The following is a 27,658-nucleotide window of genomic DNA, read 5'->3' as shown; positions in this document are numbered from 1 at the left end:
AGTCTCACCCAGACGCCTCTCACTTGACCGTGGCCCGGAGAGGAGGCTGTTGTCCCAGTGAAAGTCCCGCCCCGGGAGGTGTTTACTAGCCAGCTCCGCTTTGCTCCCCTCAAACCGATCGTTTGTTAACAATCGACTAGAATGTTGGAAACCCCCATAAAGATTTCGATTTTACAGAAAGTACCCAAAATTCCACCCCTTGTGCATCACAAAGCACTTGTCAAAGTTTTGAGTAAAATGCCGTGTGTGGTTTCTGTGGGTGGCTGCCACTCGGAACGACCGTCTGCCTCCGCGGTGATCTGCAGGGGCAGCCTCGATGGCAATCGCAGCAAATTCAGACACCTGCGGCCATCCTGACTCTTTCCACCCTGGGGACTGCACGCCACGTCTGGCAGCCTGGCCACCTGGAGGCCCGTCCGGCAGCACAAGTGGCCTTCCCGTCGGCGCCGCAAGCCGACCCAGCGGGAGGACGTGGGGGCAGCCAGCCAGCGGGCTGCCTCTCCCATGCGCTCCACTCAGACAGCGCTGCTGGGTCTGCACTCCCCAGCTGCTCGCCTTTGAAACTTGTTTGGTAAAAGTAATCTCTAGCTCACTGGGCACTACATTAAAAAAAAAAAAAAAAAAAAAAACATTAGCAAAGGAGAGACTTACAATACTGAAAATGCTTTAAGGTCACGAAGCACAGGTGTGAAAGAGAATCCTAACACCTTGAGGGGAAACTGCACCAGCCACCCGGCCTGGAAAGAAAAAAGAAAGCTAGAAACCGCTACAGAGTAAGGACGGGGAGTTTCAGAAAGCCCCCGGCGGGGACCCAGAACAACAATGAGCGTCCCACAGCCCCACGCAGAGTGCTGTGTGCCGGGGCTGCTGGTGGAAACACGGGGCCAGCGTTTCTGTCGGGACCCCTCAAAAGGTGGTGGGTCCCCCGTCAAGGACGAAACTTTAGGCCATCCAGAAATGTCACCTGCTCACTCTGGAACACAAGCCGGTGATCCCACCCTTTTCCACAGACTGGTCACATTGGCACCTCATCCAATGCGGCTGGAAACGTTCCGCACACGTTCTCTAGATGGAAAACCGTAAGGTTTCATGAGGAGTGGGACCGGCCGTGGGTGCAAGTGGCCGTCGCCCTGCAGGCCGCAGTGCAGCTGGAAGGGCTCGGCCTCTGCGCCAGCGCCAGCCCCCACCCCGCCCAGAGCACGCACTTACCTCTGGGTGGGATGACCGGGAGGAAAGACGTCTGTGTCACATGCTTCTACCCTACACATGGTACTTCCCCATCTCGGCAACACGTCCGCTTCCACGTCCACACCTCTCCACAGCCGCTGCCAAATACTGCCCGGCCAGCGAGCGCTATTCTGTGTCCTGCCGCGGGGCCACACGGTGCTGCCGTGGCACCCGAAGTCCCCTGCGTCACCACAGCATGTTTGGGTCATTTCTTCAAACTATCTCTGACACCCAAACTATGTGGTCTCAGTGTGAACTGAATTCACGAAGGAAGAAAACCGTCAGACAGCTAGCTGACGCCCTCCATGTCGTTATTCCCGTATTTGTGATTGGTGTTACTCAAACGTGACTTCTTTTCCCACATGTTCGTGGAGAGGCATCTGACCTCAGGGACAATGATGTGACCCTGAGGAGCCTTCTCACTGTTGATTCTAAACCCGAGTGCATCTTCACCTGGGTGCTGCGGAGAGCAGACCTTCACCAGGGGGTTTGTACCAACAGGAAGCTGTTGCACCTGAGGCTGAGACGCCACAACTCCCTGCAGCCAGAGCGGCACCTTCGCCTCTACCTCCGGCCTAAGGCCAGGGCCCACCCCTCGCCACCCCTGCCCAAACAACAGCTAAATAAAAAACTTCCATCCAGCTTCAAGCTAACGCTGAAAATCCGTGTCCTTGTTACAGAGCAATTTCAGCCCCAGGCCCCAGCCGCTCCGCCTTGATTAGCCCCTTCCCTTGACCAAACCAAAACCAGATCGTGATGATTCAGATGGCCTCAGCTTCAGACTCAAAGCCACCAGCGTGTGCGACAGCGCTGTTCTGCCCCTGACTCAGGCCTTTCTTACGGGGTGGGGGACCTCAGTTTAGAAAGGCGAAGTGACCCCAGACCGGCAGACCCAGGAGTCCCAGGCAGGTCCCTCGAGTACGTGCTACGTCCTCCCACGTGCACCACTTCTCCGTGCCGGTTGCGGTCCTGCTGACAGCGTGCGGGGCCCCTGCCTCCACCTGCCCACCTGCTCAGGGAAGACCCCACAGAGCAAGGGTGGAGGGGCGCCAAGGGAACGGCGCCCCGTTCCAGGCGAGGGGCGCGGCCGGTTCACGGCCCTGCCTGGCACCGTCCCTGCCAAAGAAAGGGGCTCCATGCCTTTGAAGGGGGAAACAGTCTGCAAACCTTCCCTGCATCTGTCCGAGGGTCTCAGAGCCAAGGCCCACGAGGGGTCTTTCACCAGGAAGGAATCTCTAGCAGCGGCCCGGAGGGAGTTGTGTAGGGAACAAACAATCAGGCAGTTGCTACTCTGCTCCTTGACCTAGGACTCCCGCACCCACCCACTGGTCGCCCCACCTCTGGCTGCGGTAATCCTACTTCACAGGGCAAACCCTCCACCGCTGCTCCCTCCAACCGAGTGACCTGACCGACCTCTCTCTCCCTCTGTCAGTCCTTGCAACACCCAAAGCTGTCACCTCCACGACAGCGGCTTCAGCCCCACCGCACCTCCCTATCCCCGCCCCACCCCTGGGCCCCTAGGCCCAAGGGCCCGCCCCCCGACAGAACAGGCTCAGGTAACACACGATGGCCGTTGTGCGTAAAGGGGCTGTGCCGGCTCACTTACGTGTGAACATTGATACAACACAAACCAATCCCCAAGGCACTATGGTCCTACGTCATCGGAGTCAGAGCCAAAAGGCTACAGGCTGTGCCGTTCCACGGATGTGACTTTCTGGACCCGGCGAAACTGGGGACAGAAGTCAGGTCAGTGGTTGCCAGAGACCAGGCGCCTGGGAAGGGGATTTACTGCGAAGGGACTCTGGGGAAACATTTTCGTGATGGAACTACTTTTCGTGGTTATGCTATAGAAGGTTCTCCAAATTCTTAGAACTGTGACCCAAAAGGGGGAAATTGTACTATATATGTAAGTGATACTTCAGTAAGCGTGCCTTTAAAAACTTAAAAAAACAGAACACCCTGGTGAGACGGGTAAAGGGCCAGTCCCAGACTCCCGTGTCTGTCCCGCCCCGCAGGCGCCCCTGAGGCTGCTAGTGTCTGGGTGCCTCGTGCCAGTGTCCAGCTCATCAACCCTCCCTTCGTCCTGTTTGGCGAGCAAGGCACACCCTGTTTGAAGCAAGTACCACCTCGCAGAGGAGGGTGGGAGGGTGAGGGTGAAGACCCGCTGGCTGCCCGGTGAGGCTAGCAGTGACTTTTCTTTTAAAAAAGGATTTCGAAAACGCTGACCCCGTTTCCGAGCCTGCACACGGCCCAGTCCCCGGGGACACTGTTAGTCGTCATTGCTGCCGTGACCACCAGCACTCCGGTGGCCCAAACAACACAGGTGTGTTAGCGAGTCTAAGTCTGCAGTGGGTGGCCAGGCTGCCTGCCTCCCGGACGCCCCGGGGGAGGATCCCCATCTCCGCCTCCGTCGGCCTCTAGAGGGGCCTACATCCCTCGGCTTGGGGCCTGCGCCCACCTCCAAAGCCAGCAGTGTTGCCCTGACCGGTGCTTCTGCACCGCCCCCCACCGTCCCCTTGTGAGGACCCTTGACTACGTGAGTCCCGCTTGGCTAGCCCACCTCCAAACCCGAAATGCGGCCCCACGCAACATCCCTGGGCTGCGTAAGGCGGCACGTTCACAGGGTCGGGCATTCCGACAGGGACTCCTTAGAGAAGGCCGAGCGCTCGCCTCCTCCGTGTGCCGCACAGACCCTAGGCAGAGGCTCAGGACAAGGACGAGGAGGACAAGTTGCCTGTTTCCCAGCCTGACTGATCTGAAGGCAGGAGGTCAGAGGTCCCCCCAGCCCAGACAGGTGTGAGGTCAGGTCACCAACGGGATCTCGAACACCGACAATCTGTGGGTGTCACTGAGAGGGGCTTGTTTCCTGTCACCTTCACTGCGGACACTCTGGGACAAGGAGAAACAACGGGGGAAAATAGATGGGGTTGCTGTTTTAGACACACATACACCCCACACGTCTTGTCTGCCTCGGGTTTCACTGGTGGGGGTTAACAGTCCAGAATCAAGTAAGACCAGGTGAAGTGCAAAGGAGACAAAAGTGGACCGTGAACTTCCCCAACCGGATAACCCTTGTTGACTAAAAAATAATGGTAAAGCCAACGAATGCATGTATACAATTAGAAAATTCAAGTACTAGGCCATCCGCATCTCTTCTTCGGTGAAGTGTTGATTCGCATTTTTTGCTCAGTTTTTTATTTCCTTTGTTATTACTGAATTTTAAAAGTTTTGTTGCTTTTATATTCTGCTTGCCTTATCAAATGTTTTGGAAATCTTTTTTCCTGGTCTGTGGCTTATTTTTTCATTTTCTTAGCAGAGCTTTTCAAAGACCAAAATTTTTTAATGTTGAGGACACTCAGTTTATCAGGTTTTTTCGTTTATGATTCATGTTTTTTGTGTCCTAAAAAATCTTTGCCTAACTCGAGTCCCAAAGGTTATTTTCCTGTTTCCTTCTAGAACAGTGTGCACAACAGAGCTTTCTGCAAAGATGAAAACATGCTGTAACCCAAGCTAACGAATACACAAAAACCGGCTCAGATGGGTTAAAGATGTAAAGGGCAGACCTGAAACTGTAAAACTCCAAGAAAAGACCCAGGGAAGAGCAGCCAGGGCCACAGGTCCCTCCACATGGCCCCCAAAGGACAAGCAACAATAGCAAAAATTAAGAGGTTGGGATGACATCAAACTAAGAACCTTTTACACAGAAGAAAAAACAACAGAGTGAAAAGGCACCCTACAGAAAGGGCGAAGAAATCTGCAAACTGACAAAGGTTAACGTCCAAAATAGGCACGGAACTGCTACAGCCCCACAGTAAAAACACCACCTTATGAAAAATGGTCAAAAGATTTGAACAGACACTTCTCCAGATATTCAAAGGCCAACAGACCCGTGACACTCGCCATCACCAAACGTCAGCAAAGTGCAAATCAAACCACGATGAGAGCCCCCCCCGCATTAGGATGGCTGTTATCACCAAAACAGAAAACATGGAGGGGTGAGGATGCGGAGAAACCGGAACCCTCGTGCACGGTTGGTGGGAATGGAAAATGACAGCCACTACAGAGAACAGTAAGGAAGTTCCTCAAAAAAAGTAAAAACAAAACCACGACGTGACCCAGCAGTCCCGTGGCAGGAACTCCTGGAGACGGCTGCCCTGCGGGGGCTGCGTGCCCTGCAGGAAGTGGGGACACAACCCGAGTGCCTGTGCCCGGTGATGGACAGTGTGGTACACGCACACTGTGGAAAGGAGGGAATCCTGTCACAGGCTACACAATGGGTGAAATTTGAGGACAACGTGTGAAGTGAAACAAGCCAGTCACAGCAGGCTACCTATCGCATGGTCCCGCTTACATGAGGTGTGGACAGTAGCCGAGGTCATCAGGGCAGGAAGTGCAGCTGTGGTCATTCGGGTCAGGGGAGGGGCAGGGAGCCACTATCAATGGGTATAACACTCCAGTCACGTCCCATCGAAAAGCCCCAGAGACCCGGTGCACAAACCGCACTCGAGTTAACAGCCCGCACATCAGCTTTATGCGGGCCGCTCCGACGCCCCCGGTGCTGTCACTGCGGTGTTTCCGGAGCCCCCATCTCGACCGCTGCAGCTTCACAGTAAGCCTTGAAATCAGGCAGTGCGAGCCCTCCACCGCTGATTTTGTTTTCGGGATCCTTCCCGCTGTTCTCTCCGCTTCCCCGCATACATGTTAGTAACACCCTGCAGGTTTCTGCCAAGATGAGGACCACGGTGGCGACTGTCATTTCCTCGAGTCTCGACATTGATTCGGTATGACCTTTTGGCAATATTGAGTCTTCCAACGGCATCCCCCTGCTGGGAAGCTCCGTGGAACACTTGATCTGTGCCACGTGCCCTCCGTCCCTTCAGCACAGAACACGCTGTAATTCTTTTCCTGTCTGACCCTCCCTCTGTCCTCCAACCGCCGGGACAGCTGGGGCTACTTGACATCTCGGTCGTCCCTCTCTTCCTGTGATTGTCCCATTCCGAAATCCTTGCTTTATTCACGGAAACCAGAACAACCCAGAACGGAGGGGTCAAGGGCAGAGGGGGGTGATAACTGGGTATATGGACGGCACTGACCACGCATTCAGGCAAGAAGAGTCGCTGCCCACCCTATCGTGTCACTACGTGTGAGGTGTGTGGGCTCAGAAGGCCGTGGGCAATTCCCTTCTCCTCTCTGAAACCTTTTCCACATTTCTTCCATGGGCCGAGATACACGTACATCACAGTCATATAGGAGAATTACATAAGAGGAGAAAAAGTGAAAGCCTTTTGTAAATCAAACAATGGTATGCAGATGTCATGTTATATACACACATGTATCATATCATTGTACATGTGCACGCATCATATACACATTATACATATCATTAATCCATGGCACCCAAACTCCAATAACTTATTTTTAGCCATCAACGCTCTCTGCTATTAATTTCCTACATTTTCAATTTTTTACTTTAACCTTTCCTTTTCTGGAGTCTAAAACCCTTGTTCTAAAACACTCATCATCTAATATCAATTTTATGAGCAGATTCGAAGCACACGCAGTGTGTTAAATTAAAATTCTCAATCCTGTTACTGACGTAAGAAATGATCCGTTTCAGCTAAGGGCCCTACTAACATCATAAGATGTAGTAATTTCATTTGAAACAAAACTAATGTTAAAGGAAACTAGTATTTCTCAATGAAACATTATAAATATCCAGGACTTCTATCAGCTCACCTCTTAAAAGGCATAACTTTTCAGGAAGACTCTTTTCTCCAAAAAACAGAGGGACAATGTGATAAATTCCCGAAGGTGGAAGGCCATTCACTAAACACACCTCCATTTCCGTGTCCAACATGGCGAAGGGCAACGGTGGGCTCCCGACACATAAACGGCATCTTCTCCGTGACTGTTTATTAGGATTGTTGCAGTTACGCAGCGCGCTCTCCGTTAAACACGGTGGAACGGAAGTCGGGGTGGAGACCAAGGACAACTGGCTCTTTTAAGCCAATTTCAAGCAATTGGAACATTAGCAGGTAAACTCTGCAAATGTTTACAGTCCTGAAATGGAAACTGAAAATAAGTGAAAAAAGTCAAGCCATGGAATCACTCTTTCACTCTCAATGACATATTTTTAATAAGAATTCATAGAAAACATCGGTCAAATGGCTACCTTTTCCAAGGAGGAGCTACATGTGGGTGTCCGCTGACTTGAGCAAACACCTGCCACCTGCCACTCACTGGGGGGCCAGGACCCATCAGCTGTTTGCACATATTTGAGACACCAGGCGCCACGTGCTGTGGACAGACACGGTAGGTTTACAAAAAGCCAGTCCCAGTCTGGGAAAACACGCTGCATGATAAACAGACCGTAAACAGAAACTACCACCAGCACTCCCACAAAATCCAGCTGGGTTCACCCCTAATCCCAGTTTCAGCTGCAGGCTTTTTCCAGACTGAACAGTGGTGTGATTTACTCAACACGGCGGAAGCCAGGGCGTGGCCATCCTTCTCTAATGGATTTTTCCCTGAACTCTTGTTGCAACAGGATCTTGAAGTGGTTCCTGGTAGGAAAAAGTAAGATTATGGCAAAGTGCACGGCTACAGAAATAAATTAAGAGCTTCCAGAGACCATCATCGCCACAATGGAGGTAGGGGTATTATTGAGACAAGACAAAAAAAAAAAAGAAGAAGAAGATTCTATGGCCTAAAACACGAACATTTTTCAAGCTCTCAACACAGAACCACAGTAACAGTTGAAAAACATCTGGTTTTGCCAGCTTGCCTCTTCAGCACTGGCAATTTTATTCCAAGTTATTCCAGGACACTTAACCGCCCCAAATGCAGGTCCACACTGTTCCTTCGTGATCACCAGAATGAGTTCAGGAAAACCAATGAAACGCTTCCTTCGGCCTTTCTAAAACATCACCAACTAGAGAAACGGGGAAAATTAGGGCTGGGGAGCCCTCTTGCACGCAGGGGCACATCGGCGAGTGCATGCCCCCCCCGCCCCCCCGGCTAGCCCACAGAGTGCAGATGGGCCGCGGTCCCCCGGGCGCCTCCCCCCCCCCCCCCCCCCCCCCGCCCCGCAGCCGGGCTGCTCTGAAATCAGCGCCGGCACCTAGAAGCCCCGGGATGACGCCGCACACGCGCACTCCTTCATTCCCGTTCCGGGCGCTGATGAGTAAACTGAGTTCCAGGCTCCCGCGGGCAGGGCAGCCACGCCCCCCGGGGCGCAGCGGGGAGCCCTGGCGCCCAACCACCACCGAGGGACTCGGGTCCTGCTCTGTGCCCGCGTTCGGCAGGTGGTGCTTGGGACGTGAACTGTTTCCTTCCTGGCCACTCCACCAGAGAGGGGAAACTGAGGCCCGGGCCAAGGGATGTGCCAGAGATCACATGGCCGCTGCCGGGCTCCGCCCCACAATCCCCTCCCCCTCCTTAAGGGTCTCGCAGCCTCCCACGGGAAGGGGCCAGGGCCGGGACGCTCCCGTCCTGGAACATTTTCCCGTCAGCAGCCTTCGTCGCCAGGAGAAACCAGCGGCCCGCCCGAGGACCCCACCCGCAGCCAGCTGCAAGGCACCGGGCCAGGCAAAGGCGACTTGTTCCCAGGAACTCCCTCCCCCGCCTTCACCCCAGTGCCACCTCCGCCCTCGCCCAGCCCGGCTGTGCGCCTGCGCGCCCTGGCCCTAGCGCTCTGGGCCGGCTCCGCACTTGGGCCTCCACACGGCCCCTCGCCGCCAATGACAGGTAGAGGCCTCGAGGTCGCCACGCCCCCGTGCCCCGCCCTCTCGAGGGAGCGCGGGACCCTGGCCTGGCGCATGCGCCTCCTCTCCCAGCCAGCCGTGGACAGCGCCTGCTGGGCCGCGTGCTGTGTGCGCACGCGCGCACAGTGTGGTTTAACCGGGGTCCGCGCGCGTTTGAGGCGGCGGAGCCCGTGAGCTTCAGCGGGAAGGCGGGGCAGGCGTGGGCGTGCGCACAGGCCTCCATGTGGGCGGGTGGGCGCCCGGGGCTGCCCTCACTGCCCTTCTGCCCCAGTCAGAGGGCGATCGGAAAAAGTTGCTCCAAGTTTTCCCCTTTTACCGCTAAACGTGAGTCAGGCGAACCCTCACTACCCCCGCGTGGCCCGCACCCCCGGGCAGTGGCTGCGCGTGCTGCAGTGGGGGCCAGGTCTCCCGCCTCCCAGCCCAAGTGGCAAGGCGCAGACATGTGGCGGACCCGGGGTCCCCTGGCCAGGGCCCTGCTGCCGAGGCTAGGCGGGGGCGCGCGGGGGGGCCTCGGCGACACGCGCCTCTCCCGCCAACGCCATCCCCGCCGTGCCTGCTGCGCATCTTCCTCGAGGATGGTGTTACGAAGAAAAGGTAGGGCCGTGACGAGACTGCGCTGCCACGTGCAGAGCCCGAAATGGGCGCCCTGGTTGTGTGCATTCGAGTGCCGTGAGCCCCTCGATGAAGCCACGCGTCCCTGGGGAGGAGGAAGCTCTTGGTCACTGTGGGAAACGCTACCAGGCCGGGTCAGGACGGCCAGCGATGCGACGGGAGTCCCTGAGGCAGGGCTCAGCCGAACTTGGGGCCCACGTTTGTCTCGTTGGGCGGCAGCAGGTGGGTGTGTTTGGCGTGAGTGCCTGCCGTGGACAGCTGCTTGGGTTGACACCTGGGTGTGAACACCCCGGGAAAAGAGCTCAGACCTGCTGCTCGACACCCCAGATTTCGTTTTCTTGTGTCTATGGAATGGTCGGTACACGTGTTTTCCCTTCTGTCTTCCTGGGGGGGGTGGGGGAAGGGGCAGTTTGGCTGAAGGTTATAGTCCGAGGGTTGGAGAAGGATGAAGGAGCAGTGAGAAGCGAACACGTAGCAACATTTTTATAATCACACCCCGGAGACAGCTCTGGTTCGGTTCCAGAACGCAGCAATGCAAGCCAGCCCAGAACTTTTTCCTGGTGGGGGGTCTTGCCTTCGATTTGTGGAAAACACCTCATCTGTGAGGAGCAGGAAAGCCAGGTCCACTTAAAACCAGGTGTGCCTGTGCTGCTCTGAGACCGCCCAGCGTGGGTTCCCCTTTGCTGCCAGCTCCTCACAGGCTACAGGACCCAGGGACTGTGCATGGATTGGTTTTATTCACGTCTTTCCTCATAACTTTCGAAAGCACGTTGCTGCTGCATTTGGATTCGTGTGTCCTAAAGTGGAACGTTGTCGGGATGGAAGCCCAGGAAATGGGGTGCGAGGGGACGGTGCCGGGAGTGCGGGAAGGAGGGTGAGAAGGTGCTGGGTGGGGAGATAACGCGGGAGCTCAGGGAGAGAATGAAGCAACGGTGGGTGGCTGGTCTAGCCGATTGTGTTTATGTTCAGCTAATGACCCGTCTTGTGCGTGAGGGTTTGTACCAATATGTTGCTTATGGGGACCAAAAACACCACTGTTTCTGCACATGAGGGGTCCTCAGAATTCTGGCACTGAAGTAGGAAGGACAGTGGCAGGGCGTGACAGTTCCGTGTGGGACGTTCACCTCGGGCTCAGTTGCACTAAGGGCACATGGTTTCAGGGTGTCCACCCCACCCCCAAGTCGGAAACAAAAGACCACAGTGGAGGAGAAAGGGGACAAGACCCACACGGCCTGAAGACAGAGAATAGGCCTCAGCAGCTGAGCTCCCCCGGTGACGGAGTAGGCGGGGAGTTAGCCAGCCCAGGGCTGAACCTCAGTCTCCCCTAACAGCATCCCTGAAGAGCACAGATGGGTAACTCACTCATTGTGTTTCTGTTTACATTCCCCGCCCCCCAGGGTCAGGTGGGTTCTGCCCTGATTGGAAGGCAGGTTGGGGGAACTGGCAGGATCTTGTAGCTCACGGCCCCTTCTCGCGGAATGGCATCCAAGCTAATGGTTACACGTTAATAGGTGACTTGGCCAACACGACTCAGCTAGTTAGTGACAGAGCCAGGGTTAGAGCCACCTTCTCCCTCATCAGAGCCAATTACTCTGCCCCTCCATCCCCAAAGTGGCCACCACTTTCTTCCCACTCTACGCACCCACCCTGCAACCCACCAGGAGGAGGAGTGTGGAGTCTTTCCACTCGACTTGGTTCGTGACTTCCTCTGACCTGTGGGATGCAGTGGGCACGATACTCTGGAGCTCTGAGCTCAGGCCCTAGAGGCCTGGTGGCTTCTGGGGGGCCAGCCCCCACCTTTCACAAAGCGTAGGCGAAAACACCAAGCGCTGAGGCACATGGAGGAGCCGCAGGCACTCGAGGGGCTGCCCTCCTGGGCCTTCTAGGCAGCCCCGCCAAACACAGCTGGGTGAGCGACCCTCCAGATCACGTGGAGCAGAGCTAGCCAGCCGGACTCTACCCCACCTCCTGACCCAGAGAGTCATGGGAAACAGACAGCTGAAAGACTGCTACCTCCTCTGCCTCACTCTGTTAAAACTTGACTATCATAATGAACAAATCAGGACACGAGACTGTGGGTAGGTTTCCGAAGTCTTGTTAAGGGACCTTAAAAGCCAGCTGTCCACGGATATCAGCAGCTCTTACCAAGACAAGGTGGTCTGCTTGAAATAACTCGAGCTGTAAAACTGGATGTTAATCACAGTTTATCGATTTGCTGATCAACCATCCCTGCTACGGGTGGATTGGTCTTTACGTAGCATTTAGCTGTAACAAAATTTTCCCCAGATCCTAATGTTCTGATTGTCTAATGCTGCATTTCAGGCCACCAGAAGCCTCCGTGGCTCAAGACACCACAGTTGACTTTGCTCCCTACTTTGCAGTTTGAGCGGGCTTGTGGGGGGCTGGGGGAGAGATGGCTGGGCTCCCCCACTCAGCATCAGCCAGGGCCGGCCTGCAGGCAGTCTCCCTCCGGTCTGGAGGCTGGTGGGCGGAGGACCAGCCAGGCTCTGGCTTTGTCATCTCTGCAGCAGGGTGGCTCGGGCTGGCTGGTGCGTTTACCTGTCAGCATGGGGACAGTAAGACAAGTCCCCGGACAGGGATCCCAGCAGAAGCTGCATCACATGGTATGGCTTAGCTACGGAAGGGAGGCGGCATCCCTCCTACCCTGCCATCAGCCCCCGAGCACAAGTTAGCGGACCATGGTTGGGGGGCGGGGGGGGGCCACATTGGTGCTGCCGTATCTAGAAAACATAATCCCGTCTCATCCAGCGTCCCAACTCGGCATCTGAATTTTATGCTAGGTATAAAGTCTTGAAAAACTACTTCCAGGAGCTTTGATGTTTAAAAAAAAAAACATTGTTACTAATTGAAACACCTACAAAAGTTCATTCATTTTCCTTTACACACGACTTGGTTTGGGGGCTCTCATTTATCCCTGTCCCCCAGGGATTTGGTATGAGCTGCGGAGAGGGGACTGTGAATAGTCCACTGTTGTTGCTGTTTTGTAAACCTCCCCCTGGAGAAGAAAATAGATTCACTGCTTACAGTTGAAACAAGTAGGGTATTCATAGCAAGGTTGAGACGTTCTGAATCTCATCTGGCTCTGGCATATTCTAAAGAAAATTCGTTTTGCGTGCTCTGTAGCAAGTCTCGGATGAATACTAGTAACTTACATTTCTATGTGTGTGCGTGCATGACACAGCATACTCCTTCAGTGGCTTTCACTCCCAAGGGGTTTCCAGCTTCTCAGCCCAGCTTACCCGCTTGTGTGTGTGTGTGTTTTTAAACCTGGCAGTGTCACACCAAAGGTACGTGTTGCCCTTTTAACTGTTGCCTAGCAACACTCAGGCCGGGAAGGAAAGTGAAGTGGGCACTGTTATTCTGATAGGGTCACATTGTGCCTAAGACTTAATTAGCCAGATTGAAGTTTTGTGTGAATGGCAAAAGTAACGTTTCTCTGATTGCGAAAATGTGCCCCCAGGACACGTACCAATTAGGAAGAGCTGCGGAAGAGCTGCGAAACATCTAGAGCATTTTGTAGTTGTTTTGAAACTTACAAGTAAAAATAAATACCAAGTAAAAATTCGCCCTGTATTCCTTGCAGATTTTTGTACCGACGTTAAGTCCTTTTCTAGCTGTGGTCTGACTTCGGAACCTAGTTTTTCCAGCTTATTTTCCTAAACTGTGTTTGTAGTGTAATCCAAAGATAGGATTTTATAAATATTTAACATCAGTTTTCCAGACTGTCTTTATCGATGCCACTTAACATTTATCCCATAAGCTGCACCACCAGAACCCGTAGTACGCGTCAGATGTTTGCATTTTAAGTTGTCCTCTCGACGAGGCAATTCGGAGATTTTGCTGGTCAGCCGACTCCGAACTGTTCCTGCCTGTAACTCAGGTGGGTCCCCAGCAGAGTCCGTCAGCGACAAAATGCGCTCTCACAACGTGAATCACTGCCCTGGCGGGGAGTTTTCACTTCCACGGTTAAAGCTCAGCATCCAAGGGTATTTCTGCAAGAAGCACAACAGAATGAGGAAGGAGATTGCTCCTGGCTGAAACATTTTACCACTTCAGTTCATTTTAAGACGAGAGGATTTGTTTTAACAGGCATTCTGTTCGAAAAAAGAAAACCAGGTTACGTGCCAAGAACGGTAAAGCGTGCTGTGAGGAGGTCCCTGTAAGCTGGTTAAAGAAATGTCATCGCTAAGAAGGGACCTCTGGCCGGGCGACGCAGGACCCTCCTGGTGGTTTCAAAGGAAGGCCCTGCCAGCCAGCAGGCACTGCGGGCTCCCTGTGCGTCTGCTCCCCCGCAGAGAGACGTCCTGTGAACTCTCCCGGTGGCCCTTTCCAGCCCCGGCACTAGGACTGCTGCAGTCGAAGCTGGGTTTAAAACCCGAAGATCACTTGTCCTTGCCCCTCATCTCTCTGAGCACAGTGCCCCTCGTGGGTAGAACGGAGATAATCCCACACGCTCTGCTTTTTCACAAGAGGGTTGAAAGGGTGTGTGAGAAAATAAGGGCTGCGAGCCGAAGGTTTCCCACGACCTGGACTCTCAGCACACGTGTGCGTCATTCCACGAAATCCTCCTGACGGCAGGGACAGACATCAGCCTGGCGCTTAGGGAAGCGCAGGGCCTTGCCCGAGCCACAGCGAGGAAGACGTGGCCGGCCTGCCTTCTCACTGCCGAGCTGTTCCAGCTGCAATATAAGTAAGATGCATGGTAAATGCAGGTCAGGTACCACCATTAGTAGTAACACTTCCTAACTACAGCCCTTTTATTTAAAGTTACATTTGTGTGTGTGTGTGTGTGTGAATCTCCATATGCACCCCCTACTGGGGACCTAGCCCGAAACCCAGGCGTGTGCCCTGACCAGGAATCAAGCTGGCGACCCTTTGATTTACAGGCTGGCACTCGACCACCGAGCCACACCAGCCAGGGTGCATGTTAAAGTATTTTTATTGTCACGCGCATGAAGGTTGACTCAAGGTAACTAGCCCTCTGCCTTCTTCCCCATTCTCTCTCCTCCTAACGCGGACTCTGACCCCCTAAGGCAGAAAGTCATCCCTCAAGTGCTAGATGTGGTCTCAGAACACGCGAAGGTATTTTCCTGGCTGGAGAAGATTCTCATCAAACCACGCCACATTTCGCTTAGAGATCTTTTGGCTTTTTACCTTTAAATGCAAGAACTCTTTTTTTTTTTTAACCTTGACACAATTAAGATTTTATCCCAGTCCATTCCAAACACAACTTAAATTTCAAGAACCTCCTGAAGAAAGGCTTGCTCTTCCACACACTCGGTGCCCCCAACCGCCCTGTCGGTTTCCTCGGAAACACTTCCCATAATTATGAATTGCTTGTACAAGTTGCTGTTCCGTGTTCGTCTCCCTGATCGAAGGCAAGAATGTGAGCCCAGCCTCCCCCGTTCCCCAGGCCCCAGGAACCAGTAACTAAGTGCACAGTAGACTCTCAGTGTACGCAGTCTGTCCAGAGAAAGCCCAGCCATTGTTACTATAACGAGAACAGTTTGTGCGACACGGATGTGACCTGACAGCCAAGGAGAGAGGACTGGAATGTGCGTGTGTGAACAATGACGACTTTCCTGTACTAGTCAGTGGGGGCAGTAGGTGCCTTTGAGTGAGCACGTGTACTGTGTGGCCGTCACATTCAAACTGAGCGAGTAGAGCAACGAATCAGGTTTGGTGTTAAGCTTGGACATTCCTCCACGGAAACTATTCGGATGATTCAAAGGCCACAGCTGTGGGCAGCTGATGACTGGCAGCTTCATCACAACAACACGCCTGCTCACGCATCACATCTTATGCAGTGTTTTGGTGAAACAGCAAATCACCCAGGTGACTCAGCCCCACTACAGCCCAGATTTGGCGCCCTGCGACTTCTGACTTTTCCCAAAACTAAAATCATTCTTGAAAGGGAAGAGGTTTCAGACCATTGATGAGATTCAGGAAAATACGACGGGGCAGCTGATGGCGATTGGGAGAACTGTGTGAGGTCCCAAGGTGCCTGCTTTGAAGGGGACTGAGCGTCATTGTCCTATGTACAGTGTTTCTTTTATCTTTTATCTTCTTCGGCAGATGTCTCGTTGTTCGTAGTGCGTGGCTGGGCACCTCCTGGCCAGTCCTCGTGCACTTGTTGGTAAGTGAACAAATGAATCGCCTTTGCTTCTTCCCAGCATCTCCATCTGTTTGAAATGCACGCTCCCCAGGTTAGGGACTGTCTCAAAGGAGCCAGTGAGGGACGCAGACACGGTGCGGCACCACACGTGTTCCTTCCTCACTGGCTCCTCGCGAAGCGGTCCCGAACCAGCGGCAACGCTGATGCTGACGGATCCAGGAATTCAGCATCCTTGCGGTAACAGACCTTGACCGGCGTGGTTAACAAATGATGATAACGAGCTTTTAAAACTGTGCTTTGCACCAATAGTCCTGACAACTAATATGTCTTATTAGTTGCACTAATAAGAAATTAGTACACAAGCATATCGACTAGAGCAACGAGGTGCTACCCGTCTCCCAGGTGGGCTCTGGGTGGGATGTGGTCGTGGTTCGTGCTCAGCGGGCTGTGTTTTCAGAGGGACCAGCCAGACCACACCCGGGCCAGTAGCACCAACAGCGCAGCGTGTGCAGGTGGCAAGTCTGCTTTCCACTCAGAGTGCTTTCATTTTCCTTGGTTAGTTATGAGGACAATTTCCTCACCCTGGTAAGATAGCAGATTTTTAGTGTAATCATGTATTTATTTTATGGTTTGCACAAGATGTACCTTTAGTACATGCAGACTTTTGTAACCCATCAAACGGTTCGTCAGTATGTGTTATGGCAGGAGATTCTAGAGCTGCCAAGAAAAGCGACTGCACAGAGCTGCCTGCAGCTCACTAACTCTAGCCAATTAGCATAAGCAGCCCCATTTTAGAAGGAATGGCTCTCAGAAGTTACACAGAAAATTAAAGTGGTTTTGCATTTAGATCATTGAAAACTACCCATGTGGTGTGTGGTTTCATCGTGAATATTAAACGCGGCCCAGACAGCGACACAGTCTGCCCGAAGTGGAACTCTTTAATGAACAGAATCGGTTACGATCTTAAGACTAACTGGGAAAACCAACTAACAAGTACCTATTTTTACGGATTGTTTTTTCTACTTAAAAAATGCACGTCAAATAAAAAACCTCTCAACACTTGTCAGCTCTCCTGTGAACATACCATATAAATGGACTGGCACGGACTGCTCTCTTCCCCCATGCTGCAAGTTCAGGGAGAAATCTGTCCCAGACCGTACACACAGACAGCGTGCAATGAGCCACTTAGAAAGAACTGAAGAATGGGTGAGGTTCCTGGATTTCTCTGCACAGTAGCAAAGGTCTGAGTTCCGCAGTCACCCTCTCTGTGTGAAGTCCCTCTGACTGGTGGTTCACAGCACAAAACCAAGGTGAGTCTTTCCAAATACCTGATTGGTTAACTCCATTAATTCCAGCGAAAGGAATGAATAACTCCAAAAGGCAAAGAGCCCTCTGGCTGCAGGCTTACCTGCTTAAAATCCAACCACAGTGCAGCTGGCTGCCAGGACAGCACTTCAGGGGTGTGGTGTCAGCGGCACCCGGAGTAATTACAAACTAGGACAACCTAGAGCCTGTCTTGCCCACTAGTAGCGCGCGTGGGACCACCAGGTACACGGTCGCTCGTAACCACTGCCCCGGTGCCGAGACGGGAGGTTTCCTCCCACAGACTCCGTGAGCTCGGGAGCCGGGCACACAGTAGGTCTTTGCGAATGCCCAATGGATGAATCTAAGTATAACATCCAGGCCAGAATCCACACACGTGCATCTCATACAGCTTGTGTGCAGCCAGGTGAGGTTTTCTGGGTGTTTCTCTTTGTTGTAATAGGCGTGGGGCTTCCCAAGTCGCTGGCTGATGACAGAGTCCTGTCGCTGAAGGAGGCACACAGGTGTCACATGGGAACTAGACTCATTGGGGGGGATCGCTTTGCACGTTGTGTTAATGTCTAATCATTATGCCGTACACCGGAAGCCAAGGTAATACTGAGTCAGCTGTGATTGAGAAGAAAAAGGTGTGCGAGAAACTGGCGAAGTGTTTGCATCTGAAGAGAGCCGGTGATGAAGGCCAGTGGAGAACTTGCCTTTCTCTGTCCCGTTTGGCTTTTGATTTGCCTTTATACACGCGCACACACAGATAAAATACATTCGTCTGCCTTGTGTGTTTTGTATGACATAGAGATTTGCAGGCCCCTCCCTGGAGACCCTGACTCATGAACCTGGAGGCAGGGTCTGGAACACTGCATCTCCCACTGACTCCGGGGGAACACCTGTGACCAGAACAGTTTGCAGATCAGGGTCAAGGTTAGACTTGCCTTGGAGACCGTGGAATCCAGCAGCTCCCAAGCCTGGGCATCACCGCTGAGTGAATCAGAAGGCCCGGGGGACGGGACCCGACACCAGTGCTGTTCGAGTAGCAGGCGATTCCTCGGAGGCTCGGGTTGGCAGCTCGCCTGGAACGCTCGACCCAGTGCGATCAGTAGGTGAATGTCTGCTCTGTCTTCTCTGCACAGAAATGTCTCCATTACCACGGTGGCCAGCCTCCAAGATTCCCCGGGGAGTCCCACCTCCTGGTACTCACACCCTCTGGTGTCCCCACCCACGCTGACCAGGGAGGGGGTGGGGGGTGACCTGTATAAACAACAGGCTAAGGTTGCAGCGATGGCGAGTGACCTCCGACACCAGGTAGAAAAGGCGGTGGCTTCTGTCTGGCCCTCTCCTGGACTGCCCCTTCTGGGGAAGCCACGTCTGCGGACACACAGGAGGCCACGTGGTCATTAGATCCCTTTGCAGACAGCCAGCGCTGACTTGATAGCTATGTGAATGAACCATCTTGAAAGTGGGTTTCCAGCCACAGTTGGGCCTTGAGATGACCCCAAGCTCAGCCATCGCCTCAGCTGTAAACTCGTCCGGGGTCGTGAGAGGCACCACGGGCTAAGCCACGCGGTGTCTAACCCACTGGAACCGTGCTGAGTAACCCATGTTGTTTATTATTTCAAGCTGCTGTGTTTGGGGAGAACTTGCTGCGCAGCCTGGGATAACTGACACCATCGGACTTGCCCACAGTGCAGTTCTCACCACTGCTCCTTTACCTTCGGCTGGCACCGACGCCACCGCGCCACTTTCCTCCAGACCTGCGGCCGCAGTGTTGCAGCGAGGCGTCTGCCGGCACGTCACGGGGGAGTCAGTGGAGGGTGCCGACACAGGACGTCCTCGCTTGGGCCGGGCCACCTCTCAGTAATGTCAGCCAGCGTGTCAGGACCTGCAAGGCTTGCCACCTGTGGTCCTCCGAGTTTAGCTCGAGTGGGTGGGAAAAAGCAAGGACCCTTTCGGAGTGGTGAGGCGCTGCACCCCTCCCCAGGCGTTCTCCGGGATGCTGACGCCTCTCTGACCTCTCCCTGGGAACCCACTGGGGGTGGCTTCAGTTTGAGATGCAAGGTCCACTCATTGTGCTCTGCTAAACTCTGGCCTGGACGGTCTGGTTTCCATGCTGACAGAGGACATCCGCTCCCAGTTTTTACCTGGCAAATTGAATACGTGTGACCTCACCGGTGTCAGAGTATTCCACGTATAATCCCCCTCCAGGTCCTAGGACTATTCTGGGAGGAAGCCAGCACCCTCTCCCTCCTCAATGCCACCTAGCACGTCAGGAGGGCGGGAATCACCTTGGATTTCACTAGTGAATTATCAGCCAAGGTCTTAAAACAAACATATGTATGCACCTGGCTTATGCCAACCTGTTACCGACAGTCACGGTCATTTGGCTCTGATCTGCGTGGATACGTGATCACTCAGGAAGCCCAAACGCTGACCCACTGGTGTTACCTCCCTGCATCTAAAAGCAAGGGTCCGTTTGCGGAACATCAGATGGAATTAGGAGACTGTGGGATGCGTGTTGCTTGGTGTTGCCTAGCAATATGGTTGGGGCACAGGAATCACAGAGAGGGTGGAATTCACGCCCACAGGAAAATCATATTATTCATAAACACGGGCACTCACACAAGTACACAGATCTGACAGCTCGGCAGGAATGTTACACACTGAGCGCAGAATCATCGTCGCCCGTGGTGGTCTTCAGAGCGTCGCAGAGTGAATGTGCCAGGCGGTGCACGATTGGTTCTGACATCTGTACGGGCAGATCCATCCCTCGGAGGGAAAAATGTGCCCACGAAGGGGCTTGACAGCCTCCCTTGTGGATGTGAGCCCCGTCAAAATAAGCAAAGCCCATGTTTGTAGAATTGAGTATGTCAATATGTAAAATTATAGGGAGAAGTGTTTAATGCATAGAATGCATAGAAACAACTTTAACCTCTTTGCTCACCCTTATTTCAGAATATTGGGGTTTGCCATTAATTTTCACGGAAGCCAAGTGTGGTGGTCGAAGGCACGATCGTCAAAGTCAGACACTTGATTTTAAATCCAGCTCCATCTTTTGCTGTTCAGTTTTCTGGAACCCAGCTTCCCTCCCCTGTGAACTGGAAATGATAGTCTCGGTGAGCATAAGCGGCCGCCATGAGGGTGAAGGCGAGGGCGTCCAGGCGGAGGAGAGAATCGCGGCTGGTCCCCAGCATACCACAGCCTCCCTGCTCCCGGCAGCGATACGGTGCAGGAGGTCTTGTGACTGCCTGTCTGTGGGCACTGAGCCACCTGAGAACCCATGTGGCCTGTGGGGTCTTCCCAGGAGATGCCTCTTCGAATATCAGGAGGAGGAGATGGTGGCCTGTGGCCCCTTCCCTGCCTGAAAGGAAAGGTGAGGGGTCCCTTGCCCCTTCCTCTCCTGGCCCAGGAGTGGCTCTCCCAGAAAGCCAGCCCACTCAGCTCTGAGACTGAGGCCACAGACTCACTAAAGGAGAAGACCACCCCAGGGTCAGCTCCAGGGCCCCCTCCCAGAGCAGCACACGCCTCCATCCTGCATCCTCTTTTTCTTCTCTCCAGACCTGGGGCATGGCCTTGGACAGCCCAATTCTGGTAGAGCTGTGATTTTCTGGGCACACATTCTTCTCCCAGGCTAAGTGGAGGGGAACTGGCAGGCAGGGGGCCTCAGCTACCTCCTGCTTGGCAGGCTCCAGTTCCCAGCAGTGTGGGTCTCTTAGGATCCAGGTGAGGGAGGACCGGAACAGCTGAGCTGCCAGCGCCCTGGAGAGAGGCGCGCAGTTAGTTGCCCGAGCTCCCTGGGAAGCGCTGCGCAGGAGCAGCGCGAGTCCGCCAGTAGGGAAGTAGGGGCACCAAGCGATGTGGGAGGGTGAGCCGGTGACAGGGTCCTGTTTTCACATTAAAATGAGACTCAGAGACCAGTGTGTTAAATATTCATTCCTAATATCCTGTTTCTTCTATGAATCTGGGGGTATTTTTTTCTTTTGAACAGAATTAAATTACAAGGGCTATGGTTACTTGTTATGGGTTAGAAAATTCCATGTATTGAGAACAGAATAATTTTTCTTCTTTGGCTTTTACGTTCTCAGGACGACAGTAAGTTAGAAAAAACAGTGGATTTGTGTGAGCAAAAAAAGGTTCAGTTCCTAGGAATAAACTTAAGAAGTGAGGAGCCTGTGAAGAAGACTTGTTTTCAAGCTCCTGGGAGTCAAAAAGAAGACTTGAACAAATGGGAGGATATCCGTGTTCTTAGTTAAAAAGAAAACTTTGTAAAAATGAATTCTCCCTAAGCCATCTATAAATGTAAACAAATCTCAGTTGAAAAAAAGTTTTTTTTAGTGATTTGTGCTGCTTATAACATTGACGTGGAAAAACAAACCAGCAAGGATGTGCAGGGAAATCTCGCAAATGAAAAGCAAGGCCACCTGGTGATGTCATCCGGGAAACTGTGAAGCGGCACCGGTTGAAGAGTGCCGTGCGCCACGGGCCAGGCGGCCCAGCGCGACGGGAAGGACGCAAAAGCTGAAACCAAGTCGGGGGAGGGAAAGTGGTGTCTCCCCTCAGTGCGGAGAGGTGCCTAGCCAGTGAAGGTGCTCAAGCAAACGGGGTTGCCCTCTGGGCGGAGAAGTTGAAGTTGGATCCAAACCTTCCACCTTCCCCATGATACACTCCAGGCAGACTAACATTGTTAGAATGAGAGAGAGCGGCCCTGCTGGTGTGGCTCAGTGGACTGAGTGTCCGCCAGCCCACAAACTGAAAGGTCACATTTTCGATTCCCCTTCGGGGTACGTGCCTGGGTTGTGGGTGCAGTCCTCAGTTGTGGGCGTGCAAGAAGCAACTGATCGATGTTTCTCCCCCTCCCTTCCCCTCTCTATAAAAATAGTAAGTAGAATCTTTTTTTAAAAAAGAATTAGAGAAAGAGAAAAAGACTGTCACCGAACATCCTGAGCATGCAGAATAAGTTGTTGGATGATTTTTATGTAATCTTAAGAGTATAGTTGCCCCTTGGAAGTATAAAATATAAGCCAGAATCCATGAAAGATTGATTTATGCATAAAAATGAAACATTTCTTTATGGCAAAACAACAATAGCAACAATCAAAAATTGACAAAGTTGAGAGATAACCGTTTTTTGCAGAAAAACAAAGAAATGGCAAAAAAGCTCCAGTTCACTCATAATAAGACACCATGTTCACCCACCAGGCTGGGAGAGAGCAAGTGGGACTCCCGGTCGGAAAGAGCACGGGCAAGCAGGGGCTGCCGCTTGACTGCCGAACGCTGGAACCGGCACACCACGGTGGGCGGTTTGGTGATGCACATCAAAGGCGTAAATGGGAGCACATCTTGATGCTCCGGTTCCACTTGCGGGGTTTGTCACGTGTGCTTGAGGGTGCGTGGGCTCCATGGGCACTGAGCTGTTCAACGCGATCTTCTGTCACGGCCACCTAAATGCTTATCCGTAGGAAATTTGTCAAGCAGATTGCGGTACCTCTGCGCAGTGGAGTACTGCGCAGCTGTTAAAAAGGATGAAGACACTCTACACACTGATGTGAAAGGGCCTCTGTGACCTGTTGCGGAGGAAAAGTTAAGCAGGAGACTGCAGTTGTGTGTTATGTCCACATGAGACAGCTGGGAAAAACGTTTTCACAGCTCTCCTCTGGGGACAGGACCCCGTGAGTGTGTTCCGTAGTCCAGAAGCAAACAGACACACTCTGAAGTAAGTAAAAACCTTTCTACTCGGATTGCCTTTCTGGAAACAGTATCTTACGTGGTGTTTTGACAGTCCTGCCTGCCACAACAAATGACTCAAGACCTCTCGGGCCTTCCATGCTACCAGTGCTTCTGTGGCGCCGGGTTTTAAAGCCAAACCTGCCAAGCCAGAAGGCCAGAAAACCCTGGCCCTTGCAAATGTGGGCTTCCTGTGTGCTGTTGCCTGGGGGGCTTCCCAGGACGCAGCTACGTGCGCCTCTGTTCGCTGTCATCCATGGCTGCTTTCGGGCTGCAGCCCAGAGGTGAGTAGTCCCGAGAAATAGCCGCGTGGCCTGCGAACCCTGCAGTCTTTACTGTTTGTCCCTGTTCAGGAAAAGTTTGCCAACCCTGGTTTGAAACATCTTGGGCCCCGGCTGGTGTGGCACAGCAGACTGAGCGCCAGCCTGCGAAACACAGGGTTGTCGGTTCGATTCCCAGTCAGGGCACGTGCCTGGGTTGCAGGCCAGGGCCCCAGTAGGGGGATCACGAGAGGCAACCACATATTAGTATTTCTCTCCTTCTCTTTCTCCCTCCCTTCCCCTCTAAAAATAAATAAATATTTTTTAAAATAAATAAAACATTTTGGGATGGGTCTCATCGTGTGCAACTTAAAAGCATTCATAAATATACTTGTGTAGCTTTTGCCAAACCCAGAAGTTCCCTTGTCACTTCAGTCGCTGCATCCTGGCCCCAAAGATGCCCATGTTGAGATTCCGTCAGAACAGACGGCCACTGACTCGTTCTGACTGTGGGTGAGCTTCACGGCCGCGCTTCTTAAGCATGTTCCTTCGGGCCTGGCTTCTCATGCCCAGCATCTCGCCTATCAAGCCTGCCTGCGTGGTGGGGAGCAGCACCCACCCATCCCCTTGGCGGTACCGCAGTCCCTCCTGTGAGTGGCCGCAGGCTAGCTGTCCATTCGCAGCCGGTGGGCATCAGAGGTGTTCCAGTCTGGCTGTTCAGAATAGTGCGGCAGCGAGTAAGGCGATTTCTGGTGCACGTGTGCACACGTTTTTGTGTATGCGTGGGTACCGCGCACACTGCTGGAGTAGAATTGTGGGCCGCGCCCCCCCCCCCGCCCCCCGCAGTTTTTGCCCCGGAGCTGGACGAGATCATTGTGAGGAAGTTCATAGCTGCGCCGAAGAGTATTCCCGTTTCACGGCGGAATCAGAGTTAACTCTGGAGAGCACCGGACATGCAACCAGGTGGAGAACGAATTCACTGAGAAATTACAACAGTTACCAACCACGGGTTTCCCCTCCAGGACCTGCGCCCTTACTTTAAGGACGCTTCAAGCTGTCGGCCTGGAGACTTAACTGTTTAAGCAGCTGAATTCACATCAGTGCTTCCTTTGGGCCGGCGGGCAGGTCACGTGGTCCTGGCACTGTGCCGGGTCACGGAGGCGCATTTTCTGGGACACGCTCCTCACTCTGGGAAAAGCGTGATGAAAAGCGATAGATGGAGCTGTGGCAGGCAGCCCCAGCGGATGGAGAGCTCCGAAAAATAAGAAAGGCCACAGGGCTGCCGTCAGGTTCTAGCGACTTCCCTACTCAGCAAGCCCATTATAAAGAAAAGTCACAGAAAACCGAGGTTTCCCTCTGGTTCCAGGCCCCTCTGGCTGGGACTCCGCCGCCTGTCCTGCCCATCCCGTTTCTCTGAGCCCCGGGGTTGGGCGGATGTTAGGCCTTCCGTCCCACTGAAGCGCCCTTCCCACCCACCAGTTGTTATCCAGCCGGCAGAGAAGAGTCCCCCACTGCCATCACTATGAGTCATGAGTTGCCCCAGGGAGCCAGGGTCACAGGTGGGGCTTTGTGGTTTGGAGCTGCCACCCTCCCGACGATCAGCAAATTGCAAACTTAACTGTGTCGGTCTGTCTCTCCTGCTGGGCCAACTTTAAGGTAAAGGTGTGTTTAAGAAGAAGGAAGACAGAGAAGGGGGATGAGGGGAAAGAGGGAGAGGAAGAGTGGGGGAGATGACGGTAGAAAGGGCAAGCATTCCAGAAGGATCCTAAGAAACATTCCCCCTCCCCCTCCACCCGAGACTTCCCAGAGCAGAGCAGGCCCTGTCTCCTGTCCACCCTGGTCGGCTCCAGGTGCCGCGTGGCCTTGTTCCCGGGTTGGTTCCTTGACTCTCTAGAAACGTTCCTACCTCCCTGAGCTTCCCAGGGCCAGTGACAGTCTGCTAGCACCAGGCCACTCTCAGTACCTGCCACAGTACCCCTGTAGGACAGAGCGCAAAAGTCTGGAGCCAAAGGCAAGAACAGAAAGGACCCATCCCTGCACCCTCTTAACTGAACAACACACAGGAGACTTGGCGAGGGCCCCGAGCCCTTCCACAGCAGCCCCACGTGGCTGCCTCGCCCAGGGCGGTGCTGTGTGACAGCCCTCCTCCCTCCCACTGTTAGGCCAATGTAACGTGTGTCCCAGAGTTCACTGGGAGAGTGCGGCCCGGAATCCCGGGGCTATGGGACTCCTTCAGCCTCCTGCAGACTCTATCACTGATGGTCCCTCCTGTGTTGCAAAGCTCTTGGGCTCTCAGAAGCTATAAACAGCATCCTATTTTAATTCTGAAAGTCTCATTTTCCCCCCCTAAATTGTTGAAAGAGAATGCCCCCTGCCTCAGTGTCCAGGAGCACTTATCTTGAAAGCTTTTTGGAGACAATGACTCTTTGCCAGCCTCCTATGAGGTGGCTAACATCTGCCGCCCACACTTTACTGCCAAGGAAACTGAGTGCCGCTGAGCGCTTTGCCGAAGGACTTGTCCTGAGTCGGGGACAAGCACAGGGGCAGGGGCAGAACTCGCCGTTCCTGGAAGCCTCCTGCCCTCCCGGCCTCGCCTCTCTTTGAAGTGCCGTAAAAGTAGGACATGGAGACTTCTGGTGAGCGGATGGGAGCCCTGCAGTGCTGTCGGTTACAGGGGACTTGGTGGCTGTATATCTTAATGTTAGTCATTGACTTACCGCCAAAAGCCATTCATTTAGGAGACGCTCTGCCTAACGGGAAGTATTTCCTTCATTTTCCACTGACTGTAATAAAACACTTCCCTGCTCGCGTGTGGGAGGGTGGTTCCCCGGACTGCAGAGAGACAGAGTGCCTCGTTGTTTCAGCCGCAGCACAAGCTCCCTGTCACCGCCTTCCTTGTACAAGGGTCACCTCAGGCTGCGAGACCCCCCCACCCCTACCACCCAGGGGGCTTTGCCGGTGAATCACGCCCTGGCCCCAGAGTTCACCCCGCATCCTGTCCGACCCTCTTCACTCCACCCACTCTGTCCTTCAGCTTTGCTTGTTATCTTCCAGCTTCATCAAGAGTCACCCCCCAGTGAGCCCCTCCCTGTTTCCCCACCTCTCTGGGTCTCTTCTTCGAAGGCCTTATCTGACACCATCATCTCTTTCCGCCTAGCTGGCCAGCCCTGTACCCCTCTGCTGGGATTAGCAACCACTTACAAACTACTGGCAGGGCAGGTTTCTGTCCTGTGAAACCTCTTCGGCTCTGCCAGCCGGGAACAGCCCCTGTGGACTTGGTTCCACCCTCTAAAAATACACAGAGCATCCTTAGCTGTAGGGTCAGCAGGGTAGGGGCTCGGTCTGGTCCTCTGCCCCAGTTTGCCTGACCTCTGGCTGACGGGAGAGTTCTTGGATTGCCCCCCATGGTCCTCAAGCAGGTTGGAAAGGACTGACTTTGAACTTGCAGAAATTTTGGTGTCATTGGTCACTTTTGTGCTGGTTTAAAAATACGTAGCAGCGTTTGTAACAGAGGACGCTTGCTTCTACTTTCTAATACTGCGAAAGATCGGTGCAGGCCCATAGCCAAACACACGTTTATACTCCTGACTTCTTGTGCTTTTAGCACCCGTGCACGTGCGAGCGCGACCTTACGAAACCCCGGCCGCCGCGTCCTCTGCGTCAGTGAAGGGGCCAAGTTCCATCACCCTGACAAACACGGCCCGCAGCAGAAGTGGAACAATAGCACTAGCCCTGCAGCACCGATAAGAATGTTTTTAAAGGTGTCGCAAATCCCTCATTTGTTCCGACAGTGATTGCTCTGAAGCAGGATCTTGGACAAGTTAGTATTTATAATGCCTGAAAGGAAGGAGGACAGGGAAATGATCCCTTTCAGGTCTCACTGGCCTGGGTCACTGCCCAGTGCCTCTCCACCTCCCTGGCCCCAGGGACACTTCAGAGTAATCAGCATTAACTGTCCAGCCATCTCCTGCATCATGTCTGTCAGCCACCGTAGTCCCCGCCCCCGTTAGCAGATTCACCAAGTTGTAGTTCAGTCGGTTTCCATATTAGCAGCTGTTTGGTTTAATATCTTTTCAGCAAAGGTGCCTCCGGGAGCCTTTCAGAAAACCTTGTGCTAAAAGTCCAGCCCGTCTCCGAGAGGCGATCCAGCTGAGCGTGGCACGGGTGGGTGTTGCTGATGGTTCGCCGGGGATGGTTTAGGAAACTCACGCAAATCAAACTGTCTTCAAGGTGTCACCTCTGAAAACCCCCGAACTTCAGCGGGATTTAATGGTGCGTTGGAAGGCGAGTCACGGTTTTATTTATTAGTGGTGTTTAGGGCTCGTCTGACGGGGGAGAGCAAGCTGCAGGGCGGAGAGGGCACAGCCGTGGTTGCCTGGCCCTAGGCAGCTTTACCTCCAGCTCCTCCACTCTCCCTCGGGCAGGGGAGCCCTAATGTCTCAGACAGAAAGTGCGTTCACCAGGGGGCCATTTAAGGAAGCAAAACAGCATGAAGGACGTCATAAAATTCTCTTGCAGAAATACTCTTCAAAATCCGAGTGGCTTAACATAATAAGAATATATGGTCTAGGATAGTAAAGAATTTTATTAAAAATAATCTTGCCCTGTACAAGTAAGTCTGATCG

At 53.4% G+C, this 27,658-nt stretch overlaps 3 long non-coding RNA genes across 6 annotated transcripts in view; 1 reads left to right on the top strand and 2 right to left on the bottom strand.

Annotated features, from left to right (window-relative positions):
* Positions 1-2,557, bottom strand: LOC123480303 (uncharacterized). The gene is made up of 3 exons (XR_006656238.3): positions 1,210-2,557; positions 965-1,065; positions 1-599 (listed from the first exon to the last, which is right to left on the bottom strand). It is a non-coding gene; the product is annotated as an uncharacterized lncRNA (long non-coding RNA).
* Positions 2,558-3,815: 1,258 nt separating this feature from the next.
* On the bottom strand, positions 3,816-8,862 carry LOC123480339 (uncharacterized). Of its 4 annotated transcripts, none has more exons than XR_008427551.1 (4): positions 8,348-8,862; positions 7,400-8,158; positions 6,964-7,299; positions 3,816-6,437 (listed from the first exon to the last, which is right to left on the bottom strand). It is a non-coding gene; the product is annotated as an uncharacterized lncRNA (long non-coding RNA). The 4 variants fall into 4 exon arrangements; XR_011651505.1 differs by lacking the exon at positions 8,348-8,862 and having other exon boundaries at positions 7,400-7,524; positions 7,616-8,212; XR_008427552.1 differs by lacking the exon at positions 8,348-8,862 and having other exon boundaries at positions 7,400-8,212.
* Positions 8,863-9,163: 301 nt separating this feature from the next.
* LOC128781503 (uncharacterized) overlaps positions 9,164-27,658 on the top strand; it is a 43,389-nt gene continuing 24,894 nt past the window's right edge. The window contains exon 1 of the long non-coding RNA XR_008427483.2: positions 9,164-9,584. This is a non-coding gene — a long non-coding RNA (uncharacterized lncRNA). The remainder of the gene's footprint in view (positions 9,585-27,658) is intronic.

Source organism: Desmodus rotundus, chromosome 8 (assembly GCF_022682495.2).
Source record: "Desmodus rotundus isolate HL8 chromosome 8, HLdesRot8A.1, whole genome shotgun sequence".
Classification (NCBI taxonomy): Eukaryota; Metazoa; Chordata; class Mammalia; order Chiroptera; family Phyllostomidae; genus Desmodus; species Desmodus rotundus.
This window is presented reverse-complemented; position numbering and strand designations above follow the sequence as displayed.